The sequence below is a fragment of the Zosterops lateralis genome (genome assembly GCF_965231275.1).
Source record: "Zosterops lateralis genome assembly, chromosome: 1".
NCBI classification, from domain to species: domain Eukaryota; kingdom Metazoa; phylum Chordata; class Aves; order Passeriformes; family Zosteropidae; genus Zosterops; species Zosterops lateralis.
Window position 1 is genome coordinate 3,073,614 of NC_139762.1, and position 25,733 is coordinate 3,099,346.

Below are 25,733 nucleotides of genomic sequence, written 5' to 3' on the forward strand. Positions count from 1 at the left end.
AGGTCTCCAAACCCCCTGGACCAGCTCCACAACCCCCTGTCCAGGGCTCAAACTCCCTTCCTCAGGTCCCAACTCATCCAAGGGGATGCCCTGGACTCCCTAGACTCTGAGGAGCAGAAGCTTCTCCCCGTGCCACCACCCGCAGGAGCCGTGCCTCGGGAGGGGACAATGGGGCCATTGAGAGGGGACAGTGACACGCTGCCGTATTGTGCCTGGCAGAGAGATGCCCGGGAATAATCAGCTCCTCCTTGGCTTTGTTGCAGGGCTGTGCTGGGGTTGCTGCAGGACTTCTCCCCACCCAGGGCTCCGGTTATGCGGTGAAGATCCGCAGCTCCACGGGCACCTTTTTTTTTCCTGGCTGTGAAAGGTACAAGATGGGGGTTCTTTGTATGGGGAGGGGAGGGATTGTGGGTTTGGGAGCAAAAAAAGGATGTTCCTCACCCCAGGAGATCGTGTCACTATTTCATTAACCCTTGTTAAATATTGTATACTTATCATATTTTATATATTACAAATATAAAGGCAGTGCTGAGAGCCATGAAAATTATAATTTCTTCCTATGCCTGCAAAATGTTTTGCATTAAATAGTTGCATAAGATACAGAAATCCAACTCCACCTGGGGTCTGGGCAATTCCTTAAAATTTGGATGCAGGATTTTGCTCAGAACTGTTTTCTACAAGGCTGAATGAGAGTTTGCTCTGAGACTGATACAGAGATTTTTTTAGGAGCACACCTAAGGTTGTTTATGTGATTGCAAAAAGGATTTCCCTACACATGAAGGTGCTTTCCTTGCCCAAAATTCCTTGAAATCCTTGGATTTGGGCTGAACCGTGGGCTCGTGACTGTGTCAAGGGCAGCAGCAGCTGCAGGAGCAAGTGCCGTGCTTCACTTGTCTCTCCTCCTCCATCCCTGGAGCATCCCAGGAGCTGATTTCCTCTGGAAAACTCCTTCTGGGAACACATTACCCCCTGCACAGTCAGCCAGGCTGTTCCCAGCTTGTTCCTCCCCCTAAAGCAGCTGGAGAGCAGAAACACACTTGAGAAATTAAATTAAGAGGATGAAAACTTGGCTCCCCCATCCCAGCTGTTCGGAGGAGCAAGGACAGCACTTAAAATTTCCTTCAAACCAGGGAAAGCAAATTATTTTGAGGAGTTTCACATGGTGGGAGCTGCTTAACACATGCTGAGGGTCATGTATGTCTTAAGAGATGAAGAGCCACGAGATTTTAAAGGTTTAGGGCCTTCTTCATGCCATATTTGTTCAGTTTGGGGATTTTTTTTTTAATTTCAGCAAGTAAAACCTCACTGATTTGGACTCCTGGAAGCCAAATCTCCCCTCACAACACGGGGCCTTTAAGGAAAACATCAATTTTTGTGAGGTCAGCCATACAATCATGCGAGCTGGCAATGGGAAGGAACAGATGAGGACGTGCCAAAGGTTGTGGCCTCTGCGTGGGGCAATTATTGAATCTCTGTTTGTGGGTTTGAGTCAGGGGCAACATCCCCCCCCTTCCTCTGCAGCAGGGGGGAAAAATCCCTCTGGCAGAGAGCAGGAGGGGCTGGGGGAGGAGGAAAATGTCCCTCTGTCCCCTTCCAGCTGTTTTCCCTTCCAGCTGTTCTGCACAGAGCAGGGAGATGCTTCCAGCTGTTCCCCCTGCCCTGCAAAACGGGGTTGGGAAGGGAAAACGGGGATGAAGAAGGACTGGATAGGAGCATCTGGTCAATATAAAACATTAAAATACAACATTTAGGCAACAGGCACTGCTTTGGGAACAAAAACTGGGGGGGAAATGAAGTTTTTTGGCGGTGCTGCAGTGTTTCACTGTAGGTGTAAGGACAGAGACCATTTGTAGCCAAGTTTCCACCAGGTTTGGAGCAGAAACGAAAAGAAATCCCAAACAAAAAGGAAACATTTCTTATCCTGCTGCAGCACCTCCGCTTCCTGCCTCCCTCTCCTGCTCCAAGGAGCTCTTTTTGCTATTTTTAGCCCTTAACCCTTTGACTATTTGAATAATTCGATTTTTTTTTTTTTGTTCCTATAAGCACCACTCTTGGTTCCGGAGTTACTAATTTCACTCTCTTTTTTACGGCAATTCTTATGCGTGCTGAGAAGGAAAATCCAAAAAAAAAAAAAAAAAAAAAAAAAAAAAAAAAAAAAAAAAAAAAAAAAAAAAAAAAAAGGAAGCCAAAAGGAATCCTTGCAGTCCCAGGCAACACCAGGGCTGCAGATTCAGAGGAGCTTTCCCGTCTCCACGTCAGAGCCTGGGTTTTTTTTTGGCGGGGTGGGAGGGAGTTGGGAGCGGCCGGACACAGATCCAGGAATCCAGGGATCCACAGCTGGCCAGGATGGGACAGTTTTTGGGAAGGACTGAGCCCAGCGCTTCTCCGTATGTTACTTTTGTGTTTGTTTTGGGTTTTGTTTTTTATTTTTTTTGTTCTCCCTCCTCCTCGTGTCAATGTTTTTGCCGGTGATTTTTAGCTTGGCTGACTCCCAGCACTTCACAGATCCCCTGCCTGTGCTGCAATCCCCCCTCTGCTCCCATCCTGCTCTTCCCTGCTCCTCGTTTTCTATCCTTTCTCAATTATTTGGGTGGGAAATGCGTTTTTTTCTGAGGCTGAACGTTCTTGTGGTGGGGTGAGAGACACGACATCCCTATTTGGCATCAATTTGTGCACACTTGGCTGGCGTGAATCATCCCCCAGCGCCTGGGGCACTGCAAATCTGTGTCCAGGGAGTTTGGGGATTAAACCAGCGGTGGTTTAGCTTTTTCCTCATGGAAAAAGGAAGGAATTCTTCCCTGGGAAGGTGGGGAAGCCCTGGCACAGGGTGCCCAGAGAAGCTGTGGCTGCCCCTGGATCCCTGGAGTGTCCAAAGGTTGGACAGGGCTTGGAGCAGCCTGGGATAGTGGAAAGTGTCCCTGCCCATGGCAGGGGTGGGATGGGATGATCCTTAAGTCTCTTCCAACCCAAATCATTCTGGGATTCTCTGAAACCCCTCCGTGCTCTGGGACCTCCTGGCCAGTCCCTATCCCAAACCTCCTCTTACCTCAGACCACCCTCAGAGCTGGGGGGAGGAACACCAGATTCTGATTTTCCTGCTGAGCCTGTGTTACATCCCTGAGGTTTCTGCAAATTTGGGGATCTGCATCCTCCTGCCTTTGGGATCATCAGCTTAGATCCCCCTGCTGCTGCTGCATCCTGAACTGGGCACAGCTGGAGAGCAGCACCCACTGGGGCTCATCCCAGCAGCAGCAGCAGGTGTGGATTTGCAGCTGGTGCCTCTGATCCATGAGAAGTTTATCTTCTCTGTAAGAAGAGAAGCTACTCTTGGCCTGTTTTTGGCTTGTTTTGGCTTGATTTTAAAATAAGATCCAAGGCTCTTGGCACACTTTTCATCTTTGCATCCCAAACACCTTGCAAAGGTTGTGTTCCCTCCTGTGCAGCTGGGGAAACTGAGGCAGGGGGAGTCCCTGGCTTGGCAGCACCACCAGCACTGGGAGCTGAAACTGCTCCTTGGTGGCCTCATCTTCTTGGCCAACCTTCCTTGAGAGAAACTCTCCTTTGGCTACCAAACACCCAGGGTTCTGCTCTGGGGTGGGATCTCCAACTTGGATCCCTCATCCCCACCTTGGGGTCCTCAGATGAGCCTCAGGTGGAGATGCTGCTGCATTTCCACGGCTTTTAATTGTCCCATTCTTTAAAATCCTAAAGATCTTCCCCATAGCTGATGGGTGACTGTGAGTTATGTCCCTTTTACCTCCAGATCTGCAGATTTAGTTGGAACCAGTGTTTGTCCAAAGGATTTCCTGGAGAGGGGCTGGAAGGAGCTCCTGACCCCTCCTTGTTCATGAGGTGGCCTGGGAGGGAATTCCTCTCTCCATCCCAAAAAGCCTTTCCCATCTATCCCAAGCACAGCAGCTTGGTTTAATGAATTTAATTAAGCTCTGCTTGATGGCAGAGAGCTGTGTCCTCTCCTGATAGGAGCTGAGCAAACATTCCCATCCCCCCCAAAGAGAAACAGAGTCCCTTAAATCCTGGGAAGCCACAGGCACCTTCTCCTCTCACCCAAATTTCCTTGGAATGCCACAGGAGGGCCCTTTGCAATGTGCCCAAAGCTTCCTTAGAAAGTCAGAGGGAGGAAATCCCAACATAACCCAGCTCCAGACAATGGGAACGGAAGAAGGGCCATGAGGAATCTGCACCTCGTGCTCCTCCTGCAAGCTGTGAGAGCCATTTCCGAGACAATCCTTGGGTTTTGTCCAAGACCAAAACACCAGGAGGGTTTTTTTTGTGTGTGTTTGTGTCATAAAGACAGTTATTGCTGTCCTTCCCCAGCAATCTGAGATGGTGTGCACCATATTCCTGAATGATCCCAGTGCTAGGGAGAAGCCTCTTCTCCTGTAATTCATGGCCTGGTTGGAGTTCTTCCATCCAATATTCATCCCAGCAATCCCAAGGCTCTGTTTTAAGGCTGCACAGCTCCCTTTGACCTGCTCTGTCCCTTGGAGATTGTGGTGACCAGCCATGAAAATCCACGTGGTTTTTGCTGCTCGCTGCCAGCAGAGGGGAAAATAAAGGAGGTTTTGTGGGATTTTTGCATGTCACTGTCACAACCTGGGGCTGTAGCAGCAGAAGGCAGGGAAATTGTTACAAAAGGAGGAGCCCCATCCTATAAATTAATTAAGGTACGTAAAAATAAACTTTGCTGGAGCAATTTATCTCCCTTCCTCCCCCATTTTTTGGGGCTGTGGGTTGTCCCACTGTTCCTCTGGCTGCATCCTCAGAAGGTGAGGATCCCATATCCCACCCTCAGGTGTCCTGAGCTGTCCCCAAGGAATGAAGTGACCTTTTTAAAGACAAGCCAAGCCCTTGAGCAGGTCAGAATTGCTCCTCTAAGAGCTGCTCACTCTTCTTCTGCAGTTTGACTTCTTGCTCCTTCTCCATCCTCTGGGGAAGATGCCAACTCTTCCTGGCTCCCAGTGGGTGTGGAGGTGTGGGAAATGCTGAACAAGGTGGGGATCTGAGGGTGAGTGATGCAATCCCAGGACAGCAGAGGCTGAAGGTCTCTCAGAAGGTGCTGATGCCACCAGCTCCTCATGCCAGTGTTTGTCAGGGAGACTTTTATTTCCTCTCCAGCTGAAATCCTTCTGGCTGCATCTTATCCTTCCATGGTGCATTTTTGGGGTGTCTGTGAGGACCTCTGACAGAGCAGCACTGCTCCCTCCAAAAAAACCTGTCAGATCCCATCACCCTGATCATTAATGACATTCCACAGCCTCGTCCCCACTCGTCATCCCTGGGAGATGCCGCCAGCAGCTGGGACCTGTCAGCGCCAGGGGGGTGACAGGGTGACACCGGGGGGGGTGACAGGGTGGCACCAGGCAGGTGACAGGGTGGCACCAGCTGCTCCACAGGGGCCAGGACACTGGTGAGGTCACCAGGCTCTGTTTTCTGAGGGGTTCACACCCAGCATCCCCCTTTCCCCAGAGGTCAGGTCTGTTTCGTGAGGATTGAGGGAGCTCAGCACCTCCCGAGGCTGTTTCTGCTTGGCTTTGTTATTTCTGACCCTTTTTAACACCCTCATCAACTGCCCCGGAGCTGTGCAAGTGTCTGCTTGGTGTGAAGAGCCTTTTAAACACAGGGCAGGGGCCAGTGAGCCCCTGATGGCACCACCAGGGATGGAAATGGGCAAAATCAGGGGAAAACGGCCCAGAAATGGGGCGAGGCATCGCTCCCAGTCCAGCCCCGAGCATCTCTGGGTACTTCCATCCCTTCTCCGTGTCCCCCTCTGGATCAAGGCAGAGTTAATCCACCCCAGGACCCCAAATACTGTTCCCTATCCCCGGCAGCCCCACAGAACACCCGCCGCGCATCCGGCAGCCTCTGCTTCGGAAACCTGAAGCCATTTCAAACCTGAACCCGAGCCAAATTCCTCCAGGCACGTTTTTATCATCCTTTTTTTTTTTTTTTTTTTTTTTTTCTTTTCTTTTGTCTCTGTGTGTGGTTCTTTTTTTTTTTTTTTTTTTTTTTTCCTGCCGGTGACAATGGATCTGCTCAGGGCTCTGCCCAGCCCTTTTCCTCTGCTCTGCCAGACAGAAATAGTTAACCAGGTCCGCTAAAGAAATATGAATGTCCTCGTTTCCTTTTCCCGGCCAGGCGGCTCCCCCTTGCCCCGTATCTCCCCTCGGAGCTCTCTGGGGCTCTGATGCGAGGCCAGACGATGTCACTATGACCTGGTGGCCTGTGCCAGCCCTGCCAAGGTGCCCCGGGGGCTTTTTGTGCAGCGCTTTGCGATCGGTGCTGGCAGCACCTCGCGGCTCCGGGGGGAGATGGGGGAGATGGGGGAGATGGGGGAGATGTGGGAGGCAGCGCCGGCTCTGCGGCTCCCAGTCAAAACACATCAAGCTGATAATAATAATTTAAAAAAAAAAAAAAAAAAAAAAAAAAAAAAAAAAAAAAAAAGGAAAAAAAAAGCGGGGCTGGAGAAGAGGATAGAGAGAGGGAAAAGATGATGCCACAGGCATAGCAAAGCAATCCCTCCCGTAGACACAACATGGGTTGACAGCGCGGCTTCTCCTGGGAATTGTGGTTGGATCCCCCAGGAAAGGGGAGAGCACCAGGGCCAGGAGCCTGTGCTGACCTCAGAGCCCACGGGGTGTGATGGGGACACTCTGAGCTGCTTTGGGGAGGTGTTTAGGGTCATCCCAGATGCCACAAGCCGTTAGTTCTGCAGGGATTCTCCAGGATGCTCCAGCTGCCGGAGCTCCTCCGAGGGCATCCAGAGTAAAGCCGCCTCTCCCTCTCAGGGCTTTGTTGCATGCTCGGCTTGGCTTGGTGGGAGGTGGTCGCTTCTCGGGCTCGCAGAATGCCCGGACAAAGCATTTTCCGAGCCGCGGGGCCGCAGGGAGAGCGGGTGAGATCAGGCGGAGCTTCAGCGCCTGCCTGGATGGAGCCGGAGTTTGGAGCGGAGGATGGAGGTTGGGCAGCGCCGGCCTGGTGGAGGATGAGACATCCCTGCCCAGGGCATGGAGACCTGCCCGGCACCCCGGGGTGGATGGAGAGGTGAGGAGAGGGAGCAAAGCTCTGCCGGGAATCCCCGGGCCCGGGGGATGGACCGGGATTTTGGGAGAAAGGAGGATTTCTGTGCCCTCTCCTTCGGTCCCAACCTGGGGGATGAGCTGGGGCTGAGCTTTCTGTGAGTGGGACCCACAGGGCAAAATGAGCAGGGCTGGGGCTGGTCCCAGCTCCAAACCTGCCCCTTCTCGGCTCCTGGGGCTGCCACAGGGTTTGGCCAAGGATCAGGGAAAACTGGTGGCAAATGCAGGGTTTGAGCTCCTGTGCCCATCCTCAAGGTCAGGGTGAGCTGAAGGATAACCTCAACTCCTGGTTGTTACAGCACACAGGGACACCCTGGAAAACAGAGAGGGATGTGGCCAGCTCAGAGGAGCAGCAAGAAATTCTGTTTACAAGGGCAAACACATGCGAGTTTCTGTGCGCTGGCCGGGACAAGTGTGGGCGTGGAGCTCCTTTATTTATTCCTCCATCAGCGGAGCTGCAGAGGTTGGGAGGATGAGGAGGAAGCTCAGCTCCAGGGAGCTGCTTTCTTGCAAAGCTTTCACCCTTCTTGTCTCCCGGATCTCGTTGTTCCAGAGCCTCCTGGCAGCCCCACGGCACTTTTATTATTTTTTTTTTTTTTTTTTTAGCCATTCCAGAGAATTTGAACAGCCCCAGCGAGGGCGAGCTCTGATTTATAGGGAGTGTTTTTATGGTGTTTATGTTGGCAGGCCGGAGTTTATGTTCGGTTTGAAATGTTCGCTGCAGCCTTTTATCGCCGGGGCTGAAAAACAACAGAGCGCTGATGAAAAACCCGGTGCTAATTGGAGAGGGGCTGATTTAGGGCTGGGGATGCAAAAAGCCCGGCTCCTGCTTGGCTCCCAGGGGGGGCTGCTGCTGCTGCCTGCAGTCCCTGTAGGGGAGGAGAGAGGATTTCATCCATCAGCGGGGTGGGATCCCTCCAGGTTGAGCCGTTTTGCCAGTGGAGGTCACATCTGGCACTGAGAGGGACAGAACGTGGTGCCTCGGGCTCCTGTCCCTGCTCACAGACAGAACAAGGTGATGAGCAGATGTAAGAGGCTTCAGCTTAGGGGAAAAAAAAAAAAAAAAAAACAAAAACAAAAACAAAAAAAAAAAAAAAAAAAAAAAAAAAAACCACACAAAACCAAACAACCCAAAAAACAAACAAAAACAAACAAACAAAAAAAACAACCAACCAAAAACCAGTTGGTTAAATGTGGGGGTTTTTTTTACAACCCAGAGCACACTCAGATGTGGGGCAGCACCTTGTGCTGGTGTTGGAAATGCAGCTCGTTTCCATCCCATTGCTCCTCTCACCATCTCTTTGTAGGATCCCAGTGTCCCAGCTCAGGTTTTGGTGAAATCAGTGTCTTGGTGAGATCCCATCATCACCTGTGGGGTTTGGAGTGATTGAACCTCATGAGCCCCTCACAAGGAACAACCTCCTGCTCTTCATTTTCCACTGGATTATCCCTCTCCCAATTAGTCCTGCAGAATTAATCTGAGAGGAGGAAACTTTTTCAGGTGCCAGCAATGGGTCACCTTGGAGCATAGGGAAGAAATTTATCCACCTGCCTTAAGAAACCTACTTTAAGATCAACTCCTGATCCCTCCAGTTGTGTCAACCCTCCCTTCCCCAGCATCACAGGTGCTGAGGAGAAGTGGGTGATCCCCATGGGGTGTGAGCAGCACCTTGGTGTGGGATGAGGAACCCTTTAGGGCAGTTTAAAATGAAGAATAGCAGGAAAGAGTCACAGGGGGATGTCACATCTTGGGCAGGATGTGCTTTGGGTCTCCTGGTTCCTGAGGGCAGGTGGTGAAACCTAGAGGAGTGGAGAGAAGAGCTGGAAACTGAGATGAGTTCCAGACCAGCCCTTGGATGTCAGGAATCCCAGAATGGTTTGGGTTGGAAGGGCCCTTGTTGTTCCAACCCTCTGCCATGGACAGGGACACTTTCCACTATCCCAGGCTGCTCCAAGCCCTGTCCAACCTGGCCCTGGACACTTCCAGGGATGGAGCAGCCACAGCTCCTCTGGGCACCCTGTGCTCAGCTCCAAGGAGAGGTGACCACCCAAGTTTAGACAATGAAATCCCACTCAAGTGCCCTAAAACCAGTCTGGGAGGATGCCACAGGGATTTTATCCTCTTGAGGAGACCAGGGCACATGGTCCTGCCTCCACATCACCCCACAGTTGCTCCATACCCCTGCAACCCTTTTCCCAGAAACATCTACTGGGACTCCCCTGCCAGGCAAAAGGGCACTTTACTCCAGGCCAGTTGCTTAGGGAAGGTCCTGGCTGGCAGGAGGCACCTCAGTAGATGTGTCCTGCTGGATGGATCCTAATAAGAAGAGAGGACAAGAAAAACAGCATTACAAGCACATCTACATGCCTCTGGCCTAAGTCACACAGACAAGAAAATTTAAGGAATTTGGTCCAAAGTGTTTTAGTGAAGCAGAGAACCTTCTATTTTAAGAGATTTCTGATATCTCTCAGCCTGCACTGAACCACACAGATTCTAAAAGAGAAAAAAAAAAAAAAAAAAAGACACAAAACCAACAAATCCCCCAGTTCTGCTACTGGCAGTAAAATTTTGGCTGACACATATGAGCCTCTATTAACCCATGGCCCTGTGAACGTGCTGCTCAGGGACAAACCTTACAGTAGGAGAGTCCATCCTGCTGTTATTCCTTGTAATGGGATAAAAAACCCAGCCAAAACAAATATTTGGAGGAAAGGCAGGGGCTGCCTGGAGGGAGGACTCAGGCAGGAATGCTCCTGCCACCGGGCAGGAGGTGACATCATCCAGATTCCTTCACTAAGGAATGCAGGATTTGGTCTTCCCTGCCGGTAATTGCTTTTCAAAAACAGACCTGCCCAGGGAAGCAGATTTCACCCAGCCCCTTCCATTGCACGGCAGAAAGGCTGAATGTTCCGAAATCCCCTTCTTGTCCCAGCTTAACAGGGACATTGTATGGACAGGCTGGATAAAACTGGTCATCCCCCAAACTGCCAGTGAAAGAACTCAAAATTCCAGAAGTGGGAGCTGGACAGAAATCTGGGAAGGGAGAGCTGGTGGGGCAGCAATGACTTTTTGGGGCTGGCCAGGATGGGGCAGGTGATGGGCTGGGGGTGTGGGGGGACCTCTGGGCTGGGCAGACTTTGCTGAGAGCTGCAGGAGGAGCCCATGGTGACCTCCGTGGTGACCTCCATGGTGACCTCCATGGTGACCTTCATGGTGACCCCATTTCTCAGTCCAATGAAGCCCAGTGACCACACATCAGGTGTTTTGGAATGTAGAACTTCAGTGGTGACAGGAGAGTGTTTGGCTTGATGGTCCTTGTAGATCCTTTCCAATCTGGATGTTCTCTGGTTCTAATTGTGGCTGGAACAGATGCTGATGTGTAAATCATTCTGACCAACCTGCTGACACCTGGCAGGATCCAGAGCAGGGACTGTCCCCCTGTGCTGGCACTGCTGGGACACCTTGAATTCTGTGTCCTTGTTTGGGCTCCTCATGACAAGAAAACCATTGAGAGTCTGGAGCCTCAGAAGAAGCTGAGGGAGCTGGGAAAGGGGCTGGAGAATTCCTGATGGAGCTGGTAAAGGGGCTCAGCCTGGAGAAAAGGAGGTTCACGGGGGGGCCTTGTGGCTCTGCAGAACTCCCTGACAGGAGGGGACAGCCAGGGGGGTCACGCTCTGCTCCCAGGGAACAGGGACAGGAGGAGAGGAAAAGAGCTCAAGCTGTACCAGGTGAGGTGTAGATTGGATATTAGGGAAAAATTCTCCCCTGAAAGGCTGGTCAGGCACTGGAAGGGGTGGCCCAGAGCAGTGGTGGAGCCACCATCCCTGGAAGTGTTCAAACACAGGTTGATGTGACACCTGGGGACATGGTTTGAGGTGAACACAGCAGTGCTGGGTTAATGCTTGAACTTGATGACCTTAGAGCTCATTTCCCAACCTTAACAACCCTTAATGATCAGTCTGGCAAGGCTAATTCAGCAATGCCACCCCTTCACATGAAGCTTTTAGCTTGTCCCTTGGGTTGAACATCCCAAATCCCATCTCCAGTGCCTTGAGCTTGCAGCCCTCCCACCCCTGGCTTCACAAACACCTCTGGAAATGGATGTCAGCAGCACTTCCAGCAGCAGCAGAGGGGTCAGTTCCTGTGGGATGGAGGCTGCTGCCCTCATTTCAATAGGTGGAACTAGGTGTAGTTCAGCTGCCCCCATTACGAGTCCAACAGGGTGATTTAGTGCCTGCAGAGGCCCGAAATATTTTGCTCCCAGTGCCTGACAGAGGATGGCTGGCAGGAAACGAGCTCCAAGGCAGGGCAGGGTTTTGCTGGTTCTCTCATTTCCAGCCAGGATTTTGGAAATTCTTGGCAATGGAATGGAGAGCAGAGAAAAGAAAAGGGCTCCGGCCAAAGGAGGAATCCCACTTGGTCAGCGGGATTTTTGGGAAGGGTGGGATGAGGAGCTCTGAGTGGGCAGCAGCAGGACAAGGGCTGGGTATGCTCTGCTGAGGTTGCTGGGATGTGGTGCCAGGTGCTCCTGCTCGCTTTTGTGGCCAGCAGCACAAGGAAAAAACAGTGGGGATGGACACAAAGAGAGGTCTGGGGTGGTGATGTGGAATTCTGTCAGGGCAGAACAGGCACATCCATGCAGGGGGTAATGATCCAGCTGGTTGGGATCAGGTCCCACATGGGACAGGGTGAGAAACCTTCTGTGGGACATCCTGGGCTTGGTTTGGATATTGTCCCCCACCAGGCAAGTCCCTTCCCTCATCATATCTCAGCCCAGGGCTGTGTCTGGTGCTGACAATCCCCCTTTGCAGGACACTCACAGCTCAAGAGAAGACAAAAACAATATTTCCCTTGTTCTCTTTGGGAGAGGGGGAAATCACAGAATCCCATGGTGTGGGCTGGAAGGGACATTAAAGATCATCTGGTTCCCAAAAGGAGAATGCAGACACCAATCCCATTACTGGGCACAGGCTGAGTGAGCACTCCATCACCAGAGCTAATCCCCTGTGTGACACAGGGGTGGGATAGGGAATAAAGGGGATGAAATAGGGATCTCCTGCTCATTTCTGCCTGGAGTCACCCTCGAGGCAGCACAGAGCAGCCCAAGCAGCACTGACATGAGCTCCAAAAGGTTCCAGTGGAGGCTCCAAGGCTTTGAGGTCAGTAGGGACCAAAAAACAGCCAGGAAAAAAGATGACAATGGATGCAGATCTGCTTTTAAATGACACAGGGATGCTCAGAGGCTCTGTATTTATCACAGCTCAGTGAGTCAGGTGGCACCAGTGAGGTGTGGGACTGCTCCTCTGCCTCCAGGGCCCCCCAGCAGGACATGATTTGGGGGTTTGGTTCATGTTGTTTCTTCAAGTTTCTCAGAAACACAGATGGTGGTGTGGTTTCTTAATTATTTCTGTCTGGAGGCTGAAGGGAGGATGACTCGGAGAGGAAGGGAGGGAAAGAACCAGAGATGGAAAGAGTGAATTTTCAAGGAGAGCCTCCCACCACTTCATCTTCTTTCCTCAGCTTCTGGTAAAGACCAGGGTCAGTGATTGCAACTTTTCACTCCAGAAAATTCTCAGGTGGTTTCCTGGAATATTGAAATGTGATGGGCTGGGTGACCACCACAGCAAAGAGGATGGACCTGAGCTGAGCAGCAACAAACTGAGACATGTCCCAAAAGCTGCCTGGAGGTCAGAGACTCTGGCTTGGCATTTTTAAGGTCTATTTATCACTAAGTGAAGGAGAATTAGGGTTTTTTTCCTTAAATACCCTCTTTCACAGAATTTTTTGTGCTGTTTGCCTCTTTAAACTTAGCAGAGGAGGCTGAGCTTGCCCTGGGCTGGAAGAAAGTGTGGAAGAAATGTGAGCACCAGCCTGGGAGCCTGGGAGGGGGCTCACTGCACGTCATGGAGGGATTTTGGTATTATTGTGAATTAAACCATGACTGCAACATCTTCTGTGGCCCATCCCCAGCCTCACAGTGGAGCTTCAGGCATCCATGCCTGGGAACCAGACAAATTCACCAGGGATACCTGCTCTGGCAGCAGGAGCTCCCATTCCACCCAGGGGTGATGGAGGGTTTGGTGTGAGCAGGGCAGGGCTCACCTGAGCTGTTCATTTCTCTGGCAAAACCTGCACCCACGGGCCTGGTGCTCACTTGGGAAGATCTTTGCATTCAGGACCAACCTGAAAACAAAGACAGAACCCTCATCTCACCCTTGTCTCAGGCTGTGGATCACAGAATCACAGAATGACCAAGTTGGAAGACATCTTCAAGATCATCGGGTCCAACCCAGCCCTGACACCTCAACTAAACCCTGGCACCCAGTGCCACATCCAGTCTTTGCTTAAACACATCCAGGGATGGTGAATCCACCACCTCCCTGGGCAGACAATTCCAGTATTGTATCACTCTTTCTGTAAAAAAACTTTTTCCTGATATCCAACCTGTATTTCCCTTGGTGCAGCTTGAGCCTGTGTCCTCTCCTTCTGTCAGTTGCTGCCTGGAGAAAGAGACCAACCCCCACCTGAGCACAGTCACCTTTCAGGGAGTTGTAGAGAGTGATAAGGTCACCCCTGAGTCTCCTTTTCTCCAGGATAAACAACCTCAGCTCCCTCAGTCATTCCTCACAGGGTTTGTGCTCCAAGCCTTTCACCAGCCTCGTGGCCTCCTCTGGATGTCCTCAAGCATCTCAACATCCTTCCTAAATCAGCCCTGAGCACAGGAGTGTTGCTGGCTCAGGCCCTCAGCTACAAACTGCAGTTTCCCCTGTGTAACAGGCATGGGAGGGCTGTTCACCTCCTCCTCCATCTTCCTGCCTTCCCCTTCCTCCTCACCATGCTCATTCATAAAAAATTCCCAGTTGGATGGACGTGGGGAGAGGAATTGATGTTGGCGCGTTTCATCCCGTGTGCTGGCCAAGGGAGGTCGAGGGCTCAGAGGGATTTAATCTTTGTTTTTGCAGCTGGGTTCCATGTTATCCTTTCCTCTCTCCAGCCTTTTATTTGCTGCTCATTCCCTGGAGCAACCTGTTGGAAAGCAGAGTGTCTGTGCTCCTGTGGAGCACAACCTGCTGTGGCTGCCCGAGGGGTGGCGAGTGATGCTGTCCCCACCAGGACTGGTGACCCCCCAGGAGTGCCCAGGACAGGATGAGGAGCCAAAAACACGAGTTCCACCTCAACATGAGGAAAAACTTCTTCCCATAGAGGGTGGTAGAGCTCTGGAGCAGCTGCCCAGGGAGGATGTGGAGTCTCCCTTCTCTGGAGACATCCCAAACCCACCTGGATGGGTTCCTGTGTCCTCCTGAGCTCCAGGTGACCCTGCCTTGGCAGGGGTGTTGGACTGGAGGATCTTCACAGGTCCCTTCCAACCACAACGATTCTGAGATTCTGTGATTCCATGACCTGTACAACCCCATGTGTTCATTAAGGATTGAAGCTGGAAGGGATTATGTGCTCCTGCAGTGGGGCCATGCAATGGATCCTTTTTGGGGAGGGAGGAAGGTGCCATCCCATAATGGTCCCCTGAGGACACCTGGCTGCAGCCCTGATCTCCTGGCTCCTTTTATCCTGACATAGTGTGGGGTGAAGGCAACTGGGCAACAGAAACCAGCTTGGTCCATCCTTTGGTAGGACAGGGCAGGGATCAAGGTTGGGAACATCTGCCTTGGCCTGGAAGTGATGGGATCACTTCAAACCCTTGGGATCATGGACCCAACCTGGGCACCACAAGTTTGGGGAATGCTCTACGGTTTGGTGAAGGTGGGGCATGGATGGTATGGTGTAGGGTTTGGTGGTGTTGGTGTAGGTTTGGGGGTGTTGGGTACTTTTTGATGGTGCTGGTGTGGGCTTGGTGGTGCTGTTGTAGAATTTGGGGGTGTTGGTATAGGTTTGGTGGTGTGGTGTGGGTTTGGTGCTGCTGGTGTAGGGTTGGTGGTGCTAGTATAGGTTTAGTGGTGCTAATGTAGGTTTGGTGGTGTGGTGTAGATTTTTGTGGTGCTGATGTAGGTTTGGTGCTCCTGGTGTAGGTTTGGGGGTGCCAGTGTGGGTTTGGTGGTGTGGTGTAGGTTTTTGTGGTGCTGGTGTAGGGTTTGATGCTGTGGTATAGAGTTTGGTGCAGGGTTTGGGGGCAGTGCTATAGGTTTGGTGGTATAGGGTAGATTTTTGTGATGCTGGTGTAGGGTTGGTGGTGCTGGTATAGGTTTAGTGGTACCAGTTTGGTATAGGTTTGGTGGTGTGGTGTACATTTCTGTGGTGCTGGTGTAGGTTTGGTGCTGTGGTGTAGGGTTTGGGGGTGCCAGTGTAGGTTTGATGTTGTGGTATAGGGCTTGGTGCTGCTGCTGCAGGGTTTGGGGGTGCCAGTGTAGGTTTGGTGCTGTGGTGTAGGGTCTGGGGGCACCAGTGTAGGTTTGGTGCTGTGCTATAGGGTTGGGTGCTGCTGGTGCAGGGTTTAGTGCTGTGCTGTGGGGTTTGGCCAGCAGCCAGGTGTGGGCTCATGCCCATTGTGGTGGAAGGGGTGGAGAAGGTGCTGCTGGAGCCCCTCTGGATGCCCAAAAGCCTCCAGCCCTGCAGATCTCAGGGTCAGCCTTTGCTCTGAGCAGCAGTGTGGCCCAGGGCCAGCTGGCACTGGCTCCATTCCCACCTGGCTGCCAGCCTGGAGGCACCTTCCCCAGGCCACTGTCCCACTCCTGAGGGGACAGAGGGACCCTGATCCAACACCCCTCCACGGGGACGGAGCTCTGGGGATGGACAGACACGTGGTGTCCCTTCTTGGCACGGGGCACCCGGGGCTGTCCAGATGTGAGGCAGGAGCCACTGACCTCGGCAGCGTCAGCGGGTGGGGACCACCTATGTAAACACATCCAGGAATGTCCCTGTCCCTGTTCCACCCCCTGCTCTCCTCTGGATCAGACCCTCATCAGATCAGGACCTGCAGCCCTTGCTGATGCTCCATCCTGGAGCCTGGGAAGGTACTGTGCTGCTGGCCCAGCCCTGGGCTCTCCTCTGGGCTTTTCTCTCTCATCTTCCTCTCTGCATGTAAACCTGGCTGTATAATTGAGTCTATGGATAATTACCTAAGGAGTAATTAAATATTTGCTGGTGATATTGGTGTAATGAGGTATCTGGGTGAGCAGAGTAGGAACCTGCCCTGGTCGTGCTGGGAAGGAAACCTGCCCTGAAGGGTAGGAAAGCACTTGTGGAAATAATATTTCCTTTTTTTTCCCTCTAATTTTCTGTTTTGTCCGTTATCTTAGAACAGTTGGCAAGAGCACGTCCAACCCATTTGCTGCTTTATTTTTCATCCTTGATTCTCTGTCTTCCCTTTTAACTCTGTTTGGTCTTAATTAGTAATGGGAAAATGGGCCACAAAGTTACACCTGAGTGTCTTGGACTATTGCTTTGGCATTTTCCTTCTTGTCTCCATAGAATCCCAGAATGGTCTGGGTTGGAAGAGACCTTAAAGATCATCTCATTCCAACCCCCTTCCACTCCCCCAGGCTGCTCCAAGCCCCATCCAGCTTGGTCTGGAACAGCTCCAGGGATGGATGGGGAGGACACAGCCTCTCTGGGAAACTTCTTGTTTTCTTCAATACAATTTTAAAGTTGGTTTTGAATTTCTTTACCATAAAAATTCTTTACCATAAAGAAAATCTGGTGTCCAGGTGTCCCAGGCTGAACTCAGGAGGACATTTTGATGATTTGGGGTGGCAAGTGTGCAGCAGATTTATTTGGGGAGGGCACAGGGATGGGTTTATATGCTGGAGAGAAGGGTTTGACAGCTGTTCCCAGCCCTTTTCCCTGTTTGCACAACACTTGGATCATGGAGCAGCCTGACTGTTACAGCTCTGTCTGACCTGGCAAGTCAGAGGCTTCTCCAAAGCCAAAAGATTGGGAAATAGATAAAATAGATATCCCAGGAACGATTGTTGGAATCTGCAGAAAGGTTTGATATTTCAGATGTTATGGTTTGGGTGAGATTTTGTCTTTTCTCGCAAGTCCTGCTGCCTGAGCTTCACCTCAGCTCCTGCAAGCAGAACCCTTGGGGTGGGTGATGGGTTTGAGAGACCAGAGGGATGAGAAAAAACCTCTCCTGTGGGGAAAGGCTGGGAGAATTGGGATTATCTTCTGGAGAAGAGAAGGCTTCAAGGTGACCTTGGAGCCCTCCCTTGTGGCTAAAGGGGCTCCAAGAGAGCTGGAGGGGGATTTTGGGGAAGGGATGAAGGGACAGGACAAGGGGGAATGGCTTTAAATTGACAGAGAGTAGCTTTAGATGAGATATTGGGAATAAATTCTTCCCTGTGAGGGTGGGGAGGGCGTGGCAAAGGTTCCCAGAGAAGCTGTGGCTGCCCCTGGATCCCTGGAAGTGTCCAAGGCCAGGTTGGACAGGGCTTGGAGCATCCTGGGATAGTGGGAATTGTCCCTGCCCATGGCAGGGGGTTGGAACAAGTCCCTTAAGATCCCTTCCATCCCAAACCCTGCTGGTATTCTGTGATTCCATTCCTGGCAGAGCAGACTGAGAGTGTAGCTCAGCACCCTGAGAAGGTGACACACCACAGCAGGATCTTGAAGCTGCTCTCAAGCACAGCAGCTGCTCCAAATGACCCCCAGATGGTCTTTAACCACCTTAGAGCTGTTTAAGGTCATTTAGAGCAGCAAGACATGAGCTCTGCCCCAAGGATGGTGCAGGACAGGACAGTCCTCAGTGCTCCCAGGTCTGGCCAGGGCAGTGCAAAGGAACATCCTGAGAACCAAGCAGAGCATGGACCTGATGCAAATATCTGGGCTGGCTCCTGTGGGTCCTGTTCCTGGACAAATTTATGGAGCACTTGCTCACTGCAAGCTCCTGGCCCTGTTAGAATTGAGAGGTTTCTTTAACACCAACTTTGGTTGGCAAATTACAGTTACTTTTGCTTTTGTAGAAAATTATAAACATAGAATTGTTTAAGATCACCACCAGTCAATCCAGCACCATCATAACCACCCCTAAACCATGTCCCAGGTACCACATCCACAGTTTTGGAACACTTCCAGTGATGGTGACTCCACCACTGCCCTAGGCAATCTGTTCTAGTATTTCACAACTCTCTCTGTGAAGAATTTTTCCTTAATATCCAATCTAAACCTTCCCTGGTACAACTTGAGGCCATTTATCCTAGTCCTGTCAATTGTTATCTGAGAGAAGATAAGAACATTAAATAACTTTGAACCATTTCTCATGGCTTTTCCTGGCTGGGTGTGAGCAGCTCGTGCCATCTGCTGTGGTGGCTGTCCCTGTGTCTGACATGGATGAGGTGTGTGATGACAGAAATGACACCATCATCTTTTCCACTGGAACTTCTGGGGGAAAAATAAAGAGTCAAACTCTCAGGGTCAGCAGCCTGACTGTGACATTGCAAAGCATTTTCCACACACGAAAGCACCCCAGACCTGTGATTATTGCAGGTGTTTGAAAGAGGAGAATGGGGAGGAAAGCTGGGGGAGGTGTTGAGCATGTCCTGCTTTCAAAGGACTGTGGGATCATGGAATGGTTTGGGTTGGAAGGGACCTTAAAGCCCATCCAATTCCAAACACTGACGTGGGCAGGGACCCCCTTCCACTATCCCAGGGTGTTCCAAGCCCTGTCCAACCTGGCCTTGGGCACTTCCAGGGATCCAGGGGCAGCTACAGCTTCTCTGGGCACCCTGTGCCAGGGCCTCACCATCCTCACATCCAGGAATTCCTTCCCAATCTCCCATCCATTCCTGCCCTCTGGCAGTGGGAAGCCATTCCCTGTGTCCTGTCCCTCCATCCCTTGTCCCCAGTCCCTCTCCAGCTCTCCTGGAGCCCCTTCAGGCCCTAGCAGGGGCTCTGAGCTCTCCCTGGAGCCTTCTCCTCTCCAGGGGAACATTCCCAGCTCTCCCAGCCTGGCTCCAGAGCAGAGGAGCTCCAGCCCTGGGAGCATCTCTGGGGTCTCCTCTGGAGTTGCTCCAACAGCTCCACAACACTTCCATGCCTTTCTTGTGCTTTCTTGTGTGGGTCCCAAGGACAGAACTGCTCCCCCTCCACTCTGGGGGTTGCTGTCTTTATGCTCAAGCTGTCCTGAAGGTGTTGCTGCTCCCATCCCTTTCCCTCCTCCCTCACTGACACCGGGAATGTGGTTTTCGTGCAACTGAAAGATCAGGGAAAATGTTCCTTTCATCCACTTGGCACCACTCAAGGACCTCACCCAGCAGCTCTTGAATGCAGCTCAGAAGCCTGAGCTTGGCTGAGCTTCCAACCTCTCCTGACCCCTTTTCCTGGAGCTCTTCCAAGCCCCCTCCTAACACTCCATCTCTGCCCATTCACAGGTGTTAGGGAAAAAAAAAAAAAACGCACCAAACCCTTTCTGGAGCAGCCAAAAATGTGTCCGTTTCCCTTTTTTTATTTTTTCCAGCATTCCCACACCTTTCCCATACACCCTGACCCTTTTCCTCTGCCCCCACCTGCATTAAGGCACTGCTGTGGGGTGAACTGTGGATGGAGGAACTTCCACATGGACAACAGCAGGAGGAGGAGGAGATGAGCTCTGAACTTCTGCACGGCCCAGGGGATGGATTTCCTCTGATTTTAATTTAATTGTTTTAAATTTTTTTTTTTTTCACTCTTTTGTACAAGTTCAGGAAGGTCTAGAGCAAGTCAAGCCTGGCTTGGCTTCACAGGGCTGGCAACACCGAGTGGAAATTTTATTGCTTCCTGTTATGAGAGCTCAGGGAGCCACGATGGGATTTCAGGAGGAGCACAGGGGCAGCTCCAAATCCAGGGATGACCCTGATGGGTGGGGTTGGGGATGGTCTTTCATCATTCCCATTGCTCCTCCAGCTACTTCAGGAAAGGGAAGCAAATAGAGGAGGGAATAATGGCTCGGTTTGACCTCTGGCTATCGAGGGAGATGTTTTCTTTGGAGCAGGAATAGATGCTCAGGGAAAAAAAAGCTATAAAGGGTTTTGCTGAGCCACGTCCTGGGGCTCCACCTGAGCTCTTCTTGCCACCTCCCAGTACATCCATCCCCTGTGTCATCTCACCACCTCAGACACCTCAGCAGAAAGGCTTCCCTCAGAAAAATTAATGTGTTTTTTTTCTCAACACTGAAATTTATCTCAAGAATGCAGTGAAATTTTCAACAGGGAAGGGCTGGAATAAATCGCTTCTGCTCTCCAGCCTGGGTTTAAACATTTCCTCTGGGCTTTTGCACTTTAGAATTTAAATTTTATTGTTATTTAACCATATCAGATGAGTTTTTAGGTCATTCTCAAAGTGTAGTGCTTTTACCTTTCCACAGTAATCAGCCAATGATATCTGAAGGAAACTTTCCCCTGTTTTTCAGCAGAAATGTTATTTATTCTGCTAACAGCATTGGCTTTTGGCTCCAGGCACAAACCAATGCAAACTTCACAGAAATTCCATTTTCTGACCTATCTTTGTGCTAACTGAGGCATAGCTATGGTCCAAATGTCATGGCAGCTCAGAGCCAGAATTTACATTTTCAGAGTGCATGAAGGAAAACATCCCTCACCTCGCTTTCAAACAGTCTTGCATTATTCAGCCAAAATCCCCACAGGGCTTTGGAAAAATGTGTAAGACCAGATTTCCTCTGTTCCATCCTTGCAAAGAGCCAGAGACCAACCACATAATTCTTTTCCAGATCAAAACCTTCTCGGGTTCATCCAACAAGCAGAGCTGGGTGCAGGATAAAAATCAACCAGATGATGAATAATTAGAGGTTTTGCCTTTCTGTCCTTCAAATGACACATTTGCATCAGGGCTGTCGTCACCTTCACTGCCCTGAAACGTCCACACAGAGTTTTGTGATGAAGCAGATTTTAGCAACAGAGCCTGGCACAGCTTTTTCTGCTGCTTGTAAATAGTTATTTTGTTTTTTAAGGTTCTGGTTGAATTCTTAGGATGTGAGCCCTGACTAGCCCCAAATCTTTGGAGAGCACCCAAAGCTCTGTGTGAAGGAGGGAAGAAGTTTGCACAACTGGGATGGTTTTGGTGTTAATTCAGGGAGTGTGTGGGACTGAAAGGGAGCCTGGAGGCCTTGGGCTGGCAGGGCTGAGTCAAGCAGGGGCCATTCCCACCTGCTCCCTCCTGCCTCTGCTTTCCCAGACCCCAAACAGCTCCCTGGGACAGCCACGCTTGTCCTTGATCCCACCACCCGTGAAACTGTTGGTTGGGTTTGTGTTTCATGAGGAAAGGGGCTGGTTCTGCCCTTCCACCCAAGTTCTATCCCAGTGTGGTGCTTCCATCCTGGCTGAGAGGGGCTGGCCTGTCCCAAAGGACATGAGAGATGTGGCCCAGCCCAGCCATGTCACCGAGGCAATGACACACCTCGGGGACACAACTTGGGTCCTGGGCTTGCTGAAGGAATCAGCTGGAGGTGGCTTTGGACACTCCAGGCATGAAGAAGGGGGTGGAAGCCTTTTTCCCACCAGGAAATGCAAATGGAGATGTCCCAGTGGGACACACTGGAATGAACCTGGTCCAGTGGAAGGTGTCCCCACCCATGGCCAGGGAGTGGAACTGGGGGATCTTTAAGGTCCCTCCCAACCCAAACCATTCTGGGATTCCCCACAGGTCTCCATTCACCTCGTCCTGCCAGCCAGGCACGTGCCACTGGAAATGTCAAATTTGCAGCTCTGCCTTGAACCAAACTGGTTGAAAATGAACCCAAATCTTCTTCCAAATCCACAGACACCCCCCCCCTCCCCCCCCACAGCTGTGTGCTCATGGGACAGCAGCTCTGAAAGCAGAAGAGGGGCTGGAGGAAAGGAGGACACATGGAGGGAGGGGGTGTCAATCCCTGAAGCCCATCTTGAAGGGGATAAAACCTCAGTGTGCCTCCCTTGTCACTCTGTCACTCACTGACCAAGCTGGAAACTCCAGATCCCTTTTTTATCCATAACTGGCACCAAATTACTGACAGATAAGAATAATGACACAGTTCTGTGGGTTTTTAGTCTGTGCAAAAGGGGAAAGAATATTTTCCAAGTCCCAATTTTCCTTTTTAGCAGTGCCTTTGCCATGCTTTCCATCACAAATCCCTTTCAAAGTGGACGGCACCCACAGCCACCAAAGGTGAGGATGAGTCCAAAAATCAGGGAAAAAGGTTTAGTGAAGTTAATCCAAGAGGAAAAAGATAAAAAACTAAAACTGCTGTTTCAAATTCTGCTCTCGCTTGTGGTGTTCAAACATTTTTGCTCCTCAGATGGGAAATTCCATCATCTCAAAAGCCCAAATCCAACAATAATCAGTAAGGCAAAAAGATGGTGTTTTTATTTTATCCCAATTTTGTCACATTTATTTCAACACAGTGGGCCTTGTTTTAAAACCAGGCTTCTCATCTGCACAAAAATATGCACAAAGGTATGTACAAAGTGCATACCTCCATTGCATTTAATTTAAAAACTGAACCAATGAACATCCAAAAAAGGGAAAATTAGAGATGAAAATGACCTGTCAGCACAATCCAGCACAGAGCTTTGTAGGTTTGTGCTCAGAGTGGGTAATTATGGTCAGTCCTCATCCCTGATGTAGCAGGGAGATGTTACACCAGGTCTTATTATCATTGGTGACAGCACTTATTTATTTCAATAGGACATTTAAAATAAATATGTATAGATCACCACTCTGAAATGGTGCCTGAGGGAGAGGTGGCTTGGAGAGGTGACTCCCAGCAGCAGCCAGAATTATGCAAAGCTCCATCACATCCTTTCCTCCTCTGTCTCCTCTCTTTTATTCCCATTTTTCCACGGCCAGGCATCAAACTGAGGACATGGGATGCTGCAGGGGTGGGTTTTCCCTGTACACTCATTTATGGCTCTGCCTCCTTCCCTGGGTGATGGTTTGGGGATGGGAAGCCCTCAGTCTCTGCCAGTGTGATGGCTGGGGCAGGAGCAGATGTTGCCTGGGCTGCCTGAACCACGGATGCCCCCAAAAAACTTCACCCAGGCACGAGTGCTGTGTGTATAAATAACCCTCCTGGTTAGAAAGCAAAGAGCCTGGAAAATCTGCCTGACCCACGGGACTGGGCCCACACTGAGCTGCCTTTTATCTCTGAGCTGCTGCAGAGCCTGGGAGTTGCTCTCAGCTGGTTATTTTTAAATAAGCAATAAGCAAAAAACACTTCCCTGCAGCTCTGTCCTGCACCAGGGGCAGCAGGTGGGACTTTCATCACAGATCTTTGGTGGGAAGGAGCTCTTGGTGGCCATCCCTCAGCTCTGGGGGGTGTCACAGGGTGTGGCTTGTGCTGCAGGGACCCTTCTTGCTTTGGGGGATGCACCCAAAGAATATTCAGTGCCTCCTGTGGAGTGACCACGAGGTGACCCACTGGTGTCTCCAGAGCTGAAGGACCTTGAGGGGAAGGAGGTCACTGCCCCAGGGTGCTGGAGGCCAATCCCTGCCCCAGGAATGAGCAGGGATAATGTGGTCTCAGCCTGCTGGATGCTCTCACTCTCTCAGTGGGAGATCTCCAGGGAGTCTGAGGTGAGTTTGGAGATCTCCAGCCCTGGTGCTCTCCTCTGGAACCTCCCAGAGTCCTGTGTCCAAGCTGCCATGGGCTGAAGTTGAAACATGAAGCCAGGGTTGTGGTAGTTTAACTTTTTTAGAGGTTTATTCCCCCAAAATGCCTCCCAAACCCTGGTTTTCCTGGTGTGGCATATTCCCACAAAGGTGTGTCCATCCTTACATCTCACTCAGCTGATGGGGCTTTTCCTGCCCATCTCAGGTGACTAATTCCAAACAGAGAATTAACTTATCAGTGATGATAAGTGAGTAATTAGTTTATAACAGAAGACCTCGAGGAATGTTACTGCAATAAAATGCAGTGCAGATGCTGCTCCTTGCCAGAGCACACAGACAACCAGTTCCAACGAGCAGGAATTGCCCTTCCAGGTCCATTCAGGCTTTTTGGGAAACCAGAGGTCTGAATATCCTGCTTTGTCAGCACCAGCTCCTGATAAACCATATGGTTTCCAACACCTCCCTTCATCCCAGTGCAGATCTTCACAATCTTTCTGCCCTCAGAGATCTGATCCTTTCCATGACCTGGCTGCTGTTGCTTCCTCCTCCTCCTCCTCACTGGCCTTTGGGTGGATTTTCTCCCTTGACTCTCCATTTCCAGCTCAGCAGACACCCCGAGCCCTGAATGGAAATGCTGCTGGAATGGCAATGCCAAAGCTCCTCATGGATGGAGCAGGTGATCCTTGGACCACCAGGGTGGAGTTTTCTTCTTTCCTCGGGCTTCCTGTGCATCCCCATCCCAGCTATCCCTTCCTGAAGCTGCAAAGAAGCCAGAGAAGTCTCTGTTGGTACTCAAAACTCCTTTCCCATCCTTCACCTGCTCTCTGTTCCCTCCTCCAGCTTGGAGAGAGGGAAACCACCTCCTTCAGGGACAGCTTTTCCTGGGAGTGCTACAAAACAGGAGCTTCAGGGCAGTTTTTCCCACTAGCTTTCCCTCCTTTATTTTATTTTATTATTTTTAAAAAATATTTTTTCACCCCCAACAGCCAAGCAACTTTTTTTTTGCCAGAATATGTTTTCCACATGTTCCCTATTAGTCACACTCCCAGCCTTCCAAATCTCTTACCAGCGCCACAAGCCGGTGCTATTAATTTACTCGGCAAGCAAAATTCCAGGCAGCGTTCCTAAAAAACCAGCCCCGGCGGCTTGTTTGGATTTAAAAACCAAATGCCCTTCTCTTTGCCTGGTGTTTGTAGAGCACCTTCCCGGCTTTTCCCGAGGGGCAGGAGGGTCGGGACGGGCGGTGGGATCGGGGCAGGGGCTGCCGGCAAAGGCGGGGTCTGGCAGAGCCTTAAATACTCCCCTGGAGCTTCGCTTCCCAAGCGCTGGAGCGCGGCTGGACCGAGCCGGCGGGGCTTTATCTAGGGCTTGGAGGCACAGGAATGTCGGTGGAGGAGGGAAAGCCACCGAGAGCATCATGTCTCTGTAAGTAGATTTTTATTTTTTTTTTTTAATGCCCCACTCACCTCGTTGTTTTGCCTGCGGTTCAGGCAGCGGAGCGAGAAGAGCGCAGAAGGGAAGGATATCCAGCTAGCACTGATTTATATATATATATATTTCTCTTTTTTTCATTCTTTGGGTATTTTAGACTCAATTCTTAAAGTTTTCCCAGTCCCTACAGCTGTGCCTGTGATTGTGTGGAAGGGTCAGCGGGTTTTGGGAAGTCACTGTGTTGAGAACCTGGAGCCAACAGCTCATTCCTGTGCTGGCTGCACAGGGTTCTCACTGCTTTAGGAGCTGCTGGTGGTTTGAGCAGTCCAACCCCTCCTTTGCAGCTGTTTTGAAGTGAAGTTTGTACCCTCTGTGTGTTTCATACATCCTGTGTCACCTCTGGAGGTGGCGTGTGATGATGGATGAGTGAATGAATGGATTTTAAAGCCACAGGGATGGGGAGTTCTTTCTTGGGGAGATAATTGAGCAGCATGAACCACCTCATCTGATCCTTCTACCTACTGCAGATCCACCCAGATGTTTGTTTAGGGGTTTTTTGGTGGGTTTTGTTTGTTTGTTTGGGGTTTTTGTTTGTTTTGTTTTGTTTTGTTTTAACCCAGACTGCATAACTTTACACTGCACAGAGGAATTGGAATAGAGGAATCTGTAGC

The 25,733-nt window shown here is 50.8% G+C and overlaps 1 protein-coding gene across 2 annotated transcripts in view; it reads left to right on the forward strand.

Annotated features, from left to right (window-relative positions):
• The first annotated feature begins 1,809 nt into the window (after positions 1 to 1,809).
• The window catches only part of GJC2 (gap junction protein gamma 2), a 32,947-nt gene continuing 9,023 nt past the window's right edge, over positions 1,810 to 25,733 (forward strand). The window contains exon 1 of one of the 2 annotated variants that reach the window (XM_083872174.1): positions 1,810 to 2,387. The gene's annotated coding sequence lies outside the window, so the exon portion shown is untranslated. Of the gene's footprint in view, positions 2,388 to 24,569; positions 25,057 to 25,733 lie in introns of those variants that run through there. The other variant, XM_083872175.1, reaches the window with a different exon arrangement.